We start from the raw sequence: 9,403 nt of genomic DNA, 5'->3' as shown, positions 1-9,403 counted from the left end.
AAGTGATCTTGTCATATTTATTATTATTTGTTTTCAAATTATGTGCTGAGAGGAGGTACTCCTTACAATTTTCTATTTGTCAACATTTATTTCTTGATTTAATCCATCACCACTATCACTGCTATCACTCATTGACTCACCAAAAATTGGGTAAATAATTATTTTGCTTGTTTTTATTAATCTTTTATAATTGTTCATATAGCTCACATTTACTTTGATGTTTAACATTAGAAGTGTTTGGGGTCCTTATTTAGAAGGTTGGTAATGTTTTTGTGAAGTTGTAAGAACATAACTGTTTATATCAAATAGCCTATGGTAAATTACTTTTGTTCTAGATTGTTTACCTTAAAGTCATAGCTATCAAGAACTCATCTACAACATTAAGTGAGGACTGACTTACTGCATCCTACAAAGCTATATTAACGAAAACAATATGATATCAACTTAAAAACAGACACTTAGATCAGTGAAACAGAATAGAGAACCCATTAAAAAATCCATGTATTGAGAGTCAATTGATTTTTCATAAAGGTGCCAAGAACTCACAATGTGGAAATAACAGTTTCTTCAATAAATAGAGATGTGGCTGGGCATGGTGGCTCTCACCTATAATCCCAGAACTTTAGGAAGCAGAGATGGGAGGATTGCTGAGACCAGTCTTGACAACATGAGGAGACACTGTCTTTACTTAAAATAATAAATCAATAAATAAAATAAAAGCAAGTAAGTGGAGACATGAAAACTGGATATTCACATGCAGAATAATCAAATTGAACTCTTATCTCTCATCATATACAAAAATTTACTCAAAATGGATTAAGAACTTAAATACAAGACACCGAATTTTGAAACTAATAAAAAAATAGAGAAAATGCTTCATCACATTAGTCTGGGCAAAGATATTTTGGATATGACATCAAAAGCACAATAAACAAAAGCAAAATTAGACAAATGGGATTACAGTATACAAAAAGCTTCTGCACAGCAAGGAAAACCATCAACAGAATGAAGAGAACCTAGCCAATAAGAGAGAATATATGCAAATGACAAGTCTGACAAAGGGTTAACATCAAAAATATCTAAGAAACTCAAACTATTCAATAGGAAAAGAAAAGAAAAAAAAAACCAATTAAAAATGGACAAAAGATTTGAATAAACAGTTTTCAAAATGAAATACACAAAAGGCCAACAGGTATATAAAAAAACATTCAACATCATTAATGGTCAGGGAAACGCAAATTAAAACCACACAAGCCATCATCTCACTTCTGTTAGAATGGCCATTCTCAAAAATACAAAAGGTAAGTAAGTGCTGGTGAGAATATGAAGAAAACGAAATCCTTATATACTATTGATAGGAATGTAAATTAGTACACCCATTATGGAAAACGGCATGAAGGTTTCTCAGACAAATTGAAAATAGAACCAGCATATGATCCAGCAATCCCATTACTAAATATATATCCTAAGCAATTGAAATCAGTGCATTGAGGAAATATCTGTACTTCTATGTTTATTGCAGCACTATTCAAATTATCCAAGATATAGAATCAATCTAGGTATCTATTAGTTAAAGAATAGACAAAGAAAATATGGCATAATGGTGAAACCCCGTCTCTACTAAAACTACAAAAAATTAGCTGGGCATGGTGGCGCATGCCTGTAATCCCAGCCACTCAGGAGGCTGAGGCAGGAGAATTGCCTGAACCCAGGAGGCGGAGGTGGCGGTGAGCCGAGATCGCGCCATTGCACTCCAGCCTGGGTAACGAGTGAAACTCTGTCTCAAAAAAAAAAAAAAAATGTGTGTATATATATATATATATATATATATGGCATATATACACAATGGAATATTGTTTAGCCCCCCCAAATGAACAACAACCTGCCCTTTGTGACAACATAAATGAACGTGAAGAATATTGTGTTAAGTGACATAAGCCAGACACAGAAAGACAACTACCACATGATCTCACTCTTATTGGAATCTAATAAAGTTGATTACCGAGAAGTAGAGTAGAAAAGTGTTTGCCAGAGGCTGGGTAGTTAGGGGGATTTCAAACATTGGAAAATGTTAATTAAAGGATACATAATTATAGTTAGAGAGGAGGAAAATTTATCAAGATAGCTATATTTCAGCAAGGAGACTAGAGTTAATGACGATATATTGGATTCTTAAAAAGTGTAAAAACAATGGATATAAGTTACATGCTCTTACCACAGAATGAAAACAAGGTAAGGTAATACATTTATCAGTTACTTAGATTTAAACAGCCACATTGTATATGTACTTCAACACAACATGTACACAGTAAAAACAATTATATCTGTCAATTTAGCAAATTAAAAGATATTTAAAAAGACAAACAAGAAAAACATTCTTTCAGTGAAAAGGGAAGGTTTTGAAAGATACTTAGCAAAACATTTGTTTGATATTTTAAAATATTTCACTAAAAATGGAGTTCAATTTTTACTGTTAATAACATTTTCGGTGGTTGTCCCCATATTGTTATATACTGATTTGAATAACAAAGGAGTTCCTTCTCTCTGTGAAAACCTTTCAACTGCCTCACAGTTTCTCAGCAAGAATTACTCTTATTACAAATATGCCTTTGTCTTACATAAGGACCAAGAAATTTCATTCATTTTTCGACTTATTGGAACAGGGTTCATTGCTGGCCTTGACATTGAGAGGCTGAATGTCAGAAGTTAGTTATTTTTTTTAGAATAGGTTCTAATCCAAGATCAAGGAACAAAGCACTTTTTGCAGAACAAAACACCTAGTTCTTCAGAAAGATTGAGACATGTTATCTAAGATCTTTCTTCCTTCTCAATAGACAAGACATATTCTTTTCTTAGCTTTCAATTTCTGCGTATGCATTCAATAAACCTATCAGATCATTTTTTTTCCTTTTGTGAGGCACTTGCTAGGTCTTTTTAACCTAAAATAAGTCTTCTTTAGTGAGACATTTCCTCTTCACTAGTTTCTTTTCTGCCTTTCTTACTCTTCTCTCATCATAGAAATTCTCTAGAGAGTATTGAAATTTACAGATTAACATTGACTTTGCATTTATAGTCTATATTGTAAAAAATTTGTTTCCCTTTATCTTCTAAAATTTAATTGTTTTTATTAAACTCAATTATATTATTTTTAATTTTTATGATCATCTTACTTGATTTCTAGCTGTTCTTATTTTAACATACATTTATTCTTTCATGAATATAGGATCTTAAACATCTCTATGAGGATATTAATTGATGATTTTAAATTGTCTTTATTTAACATGATCTTCATTCTTTCTTAAAGTCTATCTTTCATCAAATCTTTATTCTAATGACTATGGAGTTCTGGCTGCCTGTTCATTTAAAGAAATAATATCTTTAATTTTTAAAGCAGTTTTAGGTTCACAGCAATATTGCACAAAAAGTACACAGTTCCCATCTACTCCTGTCCCACACATGCACAGCTCTCCTATCAACATCCTGCACCACAATGATATATTTGTTACAACCAATGTGCCCACAATTTAAAGAGTAAAGTACTAAAATACTAAATAGAAATTCCATGTGAGTAGCATATGTTAACCGATGAGTTTAACACATAATTGGTTAACAACTGGGTTTTTCATTGGAAAAACAGAGATGTTATTTTCCTTATGATTTTTCTATATTGTAGTTCAATTTCTTCAGAAAAGTGGGCTACCTGGGTTTGACCACAAGCAGTTTTTTTTTTTTTTTTTTTTTTTTTTTTTTCTTTTCAGAGCTATGCTGGAAAAGAAGCCCAGGGATTCTTGGCCTTTATTGGGTAGACTCACGACGGAACATACACAATGAAGGCAATGAAGTCCCGGGTTAGCCTAAAGTGGCCAGATTATGTGGAAATTGGTTGAAACCCAATAACTGAGATTTTGATTCTATTTGTGTTACGGCCCTTTTATTTCAGTAATGAATAAAACTGTATGCAATAGATGAAATAATGGCTTCCAAAGATATCAAGTCCTAATGGTGGAACATTATACATGTTACCTCATATTAGAAAAATGATCTTTGCAGATGTGACTAAATTAAGAATCTTGAGATAAGGAGACTATCCTAGACTATCTAGGTAAATACTATGTCTTTACTATGTAGAGACATAGTAAAACTCTATCTCTGCAAAAAAAATGCAAAGAATTAGTGGGGCTTGGTGGTCCATGCCTGCAGTCCCAGTTATTTGGTTGAGGTGGGAGAATCACCTGAGCCCAGGAAGTCGAGGCTACTGTGAGCTGTGTTCACACCACTGCACTCCCGCCTGGAAAACAGAGTGAGACACTCTACCCCTTCAAAAAAAAAAAAAAAAAGATAAAAGAAAGAAAAAGAAATTAAGATTATTGAACAGGGAGGCAGAGATTGGAATGATGTGGCCACCAGCCAAGGAATGCCAGCAGTCAACAGAAGCTGGAAGAGCCAAAAAATAGATTTTCCCCTAGAGCTTTTGGAGGAAAACTGTTCCTATCAACACCTTAATTTCAGACCAGTGATACTGAATTTTGACTTATTCCGACCTGCGATAAAATCAACTGATTATTTTTAAGCTACCAAGTCTGTATTAATTTGTTACAACAGCCATAGTTGAATGAAATTTTATTAATTTACCTCAGATTTCTGCATCATATTTGATTCGAAACTTCCTTTTCTTCTTATTTCCCTTGTATGTGGTAATCACTTGTGTATTCTAATGTAGTGTTCTCTGGGTTCTGAATAAGTTTTAATCTGCTTTAGGAAAAATCTCAACCTAATTTTTCTAATTACTTTTGCGATATTAGACTCTTTTTAAAGAAAAAATTAAGACAGAAGTTTGAACTGAAATAACACTTACAAGAAGGGCTTATTTTTTAAAGAGATGGTACAGAAACTGTATTTCCAGAACTCCCTCTCCTGAGAAGATTCATAATGAAACATGAGATGCTATTCTTATGTGTCAACTTGGCTAGGCTATAGTGTCAGTTATTTAATCAAATGCCAATCTAGGTGTTACTGTGACAGTATTTTGTAGATTTAGTTAGCAATCATGTATGCTCAGTGGACTTTAAATAAAGGAGATTGCCCTTAACAACGTGTGTAAGACTCATTAATCAGTTGGATACAATCAATTTAGTGTTAAAAGAAAATACTGAGCTTTCTTAGAGAAAAATAAATCTGACTCAAGACTGTACCTTAAAACCCTGCCTTAGTTTACAGCTTAAAAAATTGCCATACAGATTTCAGACCTGCAGCATCCATAATCACATGAACCAATTTGCTACAATAAATCAGTCTCTCTCTTCTCTCTTTCTATCTATAGATATGCACACACAAATAGTTATATACATATATATTTATATATGTATACATATACATATATACATATATATACATTTATATATACAGATACACATACATGTATATATAAAATTGATTCTTTTTCTTTGGAAGCTCTTACTGGTACAAATGGTCTGAAAATATGGTGACTCAAGCCAAATGCTGGCAATAGTTTGTATCTTTCAATAATAGTATCTACTATGTTTTGAGAATGTGAAGTCAAATGTTCATTATATTATCTCGATCCACACCAGTAATATATAATGAAGCCATTATATATCAAGGTACAAATGAGCAAGCAGAGGCAGCGTAAAGCTAAGTACAAGATTCAAGAGCCAGGGTTGAGACTTGACATCGGGACTTTCGTTCTAGAGCATGGTTTTCAAACATCAATAGATTATTTGCTTCATATCTGAAGAGCTCCATATTTAGTAATACATTTTTATTCATTTTCAAACTATAGGTGAAAAACTACTTGCCCATTTATCCTATATACTTGGCTTCTTGTTATAGAAATAATATATGTAAATTAGGGAAACATTACAAAATATGAAATTTAGTGAAGGAAAAACAATCTAACCATAATTAGACCATTCAGAGATTATCACACTCAATATTTTAGTATGTAACTTCTGAAACAATTCAAGGCATAAAATAACAAATTTTACCATATTCAAAATTTGTAATCTTGTTTTTACTTAGCAAATAATAAGCAGAAGTTCTATGCTGCTGAATATGATATTTAATGGCTATGGAATATTCAAATCCAGTTCATCTTATTCATCCAATTAATGGGCCAGTATCTATTTATACAGACTCCTTTAGATACTTAGTGGAAAGTAAATACATTGTATTGTAAAGAGCAGTGCCTAACATCCTTATACATTCATCTTTCTGGTAATTTCTGATTATCCCTTTAGGAAAATATTCTGAAGTTAGAATTTCTGGCTCAAAAATTATAAGCATATTAAGCTCATATCACATTTATTGGCCTCCATAATAATTTTAATAAATTTATTTGACTTCTAGCATACAGTTTTTTAATTCTTACCAACTTTTTGAGATTACGAATTTAGGTGCTTGCATACTGTAATTATGTTGAAGACTTCTTAGCTCTGACTACTGCTTTGTTAATATTGTATAAAGAGAAATATTAACTCTTTCTAGAAATTTCTGATTTAAGGAAATGCTAATATCAAGAATGAGTCTATAATTTTATTTCATGCCCTGTGTAACTTATATTTTATATATAATATTCTGGCTGACATTGTTCCTTGTAGCTGAGAAACAGAAACTGTTACTATGCTGAAAGTGATGTGACTTATATGAGGGCACATAGCTATTAAAAAGTAAAGAAGGAAATTTTTTCCCATAAATGAAGTAACAAGGACTGAATTTACACCTGCCTGATTGTGAAACAACCAAAAAAAGCAGACAAAATGTATGAAATAATAGTTTTCAAGATGAAACATCAGGCAAGAACAGTGGTCCCTAGAAATGAAAAACAAATGCCACAATCCCTAAAATTGCTGTGTGTTACTTACTTGAAAGAATATACTAACTGTGATACCAGTAGAGGAGCTGTCAGAAAACAAAGGAAGTCCTAAAACAACGATTTAAAGCTTATAGTATAAACTAAGACAACTAAGGTAATTTATAGGACGGACAACTAGAAAAAATAGAGCTGCATATAGAAAAACTCTTGAAGAGCTGGAAAAAAATGTCTTTAAGTATCCCATAGAGTGCATGTGTGAAGAAACTACCTAAGGCTGAGGGAAAAAACACCAAAAGGGTTAGAGAAAATTCTACTTAATGATATTTTCCAGCCAGAGTGGAATATTCATAATTCATAATAGATGACTTAGAAGCATCTTATATCAATTTGGAGGATAAATGTTCTTGTATTCCATTAAACACATATTTAAAAAAGAGACCTAATATTTTCAAACTTTTTCCAAATAAGAATTATTTACCATAAGAAAATTCAAGAATTTTGTAGAAATAAAAAAATAGCCAGGGCCCTGCAAATTAAAATTAAAATACTTCACAGTCAATAAAATGCTATCATTTATATGAAGAAGGAGGTAAACATGCCCATTATGAGGAGAAAAATTGATTGTAATGAATTCAGAATAAGCACAGATGTTAGCATTAGAAAACAAGAACATAAAACCAGTTATTATAACTGAACTAGGCATATTTGAACATTTATGTAGAGATAGGAAGATAGAAAAAAGAATCCAAACTAAATTTTTAAATATTAAAAGTGCAACATCTGAGGCAAAACATATATTGAAAGTAATTAATGACAGATTAGATGTGGCAAAAGAAAGGAACTTGGATACATAGCAGGATAAACTCTTGAAAATAAAAGTCAGAGGGGAAAAAGAATTTAAAAAATGATGAATGAGTAGTCTAAAAATGTATAAACATGTTTAAAATGTATCCAAAGGATAAGAGATAAAGAGAAGCAAGAAAAACAAATAATTGAAGAAATAATGGTTGATATTTGCCAAATTTGCTGAACAAAACATACCTACAGATTTAAGAAGGTCAAAGAAATCCAGCACAAGAAGCAAACAGAGTAAACCACAGCATATCATATTCAAATTGCTAAAAATTAATAACAAAGATACAGTCTTAAAAGTCTCCAGAGAAAAGAAAAATTTGCATTCAAGTAACAAAGATGGTGACAGCAGATTTTTTAGATCAGAAACAAGGTAAGCAAAAAAGACTGTGGTGTAAGATCCTCAAAGTAGTAAAAAGAACAAAAACAAAAACAAACAAAAAACCTGTCAACCTAGCATTCTTTAGTATCTTAACAATTTTCAAAATTATGAAAGCCAGACAGAGATATTAGAGGATTTTAAAAAGTGGGCAAATTGCTCTTGTGAACTTAGATGCAAAAATCTTTTTAAAATATATTATTAGTTAGGTGAATTGGGGGAAGATGGCCGACTAGGAACAGCTCAGGATTGCAGCTCCCAGTGAAAGTGCAGAGGGTGAATGGACCCGCCAGAAAAGAGTGGGGGCCAATATTCAACATCCTTAAAGAAAATAACTTTCAACCTAGAATCTCCTATCCAGCCAAACTAAGCTTCATAAGTGAAGGAAAAATAAAATCCTTTGTGAACAAGCAGCAAGTACTCAGAGATTTCATCACCACCAGACCTGGTTTACAAGAGCTCCTAAAAGAGGCTGTACACATATAAAGAAACAACCAGTATCAGCCACTCCAAAAACATACCAAATGGTAAAGAGCATCAACACAATCAAGAATCTGCATCAACTAATGAACAAAGCAGCCAGCTAGCATCAAAATTGCAGTATCAAATTCACACATAACAATATTATCCCTAAATGTAAATGGACTAAATGTCCCAATCAAAAGACAAAGACTGGAAAATTGGATAAAAAGCCAAAACCCATCAGTGTGCTGTATCCAGGAAACCCATCTCACATGTACGGATACACAAAGGCTCAAAATAAAGGGATGGAGGAAGATTTATCAAGCAAATAGAGAGCAAAAAGAAGCAGGAGTTGCAATTCTCATCTCTGATAAAACAGACTTTAAAACAACAAAGATCAAAAAAGACAAAGAAGGATATTACATAATGGTAAAAGGATCAATGCAACAAGAAGAACTAACGATCCTAAATATATACGTACTCAATACAGGTGCACCCAGATACATAAGGCAAGTTCTTAATGACTTACAAAGAGACTTAGACTCCCACACAATAATACTGGGAGACTTTAACACCCCATTGTCAATATTAGACAGGTCAACCAGACAGAAAATTAACAAGGATATCCAGGACCTGAACTCAGACCTGGAACAAGCAAATCTAATAGACATTTACAGAACTCTCCACCCCAAATCCACAGAATATACATTCTTCTCAGCACCACATCACACCTACTCTAAAATTGACCACATAATTGGAAATAAATCACTCCTCGGCAAATGCAAAAGAAAGGAAATCATCACAAACAGTCTCTCAGACCACGGTGCTATTGAGTTAGAACTCAGAATGCAGAAACTAACTCAGAACCGCACAGTTTC

Source organism: Sapajus apella, unplaced genomic scaffold, assembly GCF_009761245.1.
Source record: "Sapajus apella isolate SASKATOON/1434 unplaced genomic scaffold, GSC_monkey_1.0 scaffold1, whole genome shotgun sequence".
In the NCBI taxonomy this organism is placed as follows: Eukaryota; Metazoa; Chordata; class Mammalia; order Primates; family Cebidae; genus Sapajus; species Sapajus apella.
This window is presented reverse-complemented; position numbering follows the sequence as displayed.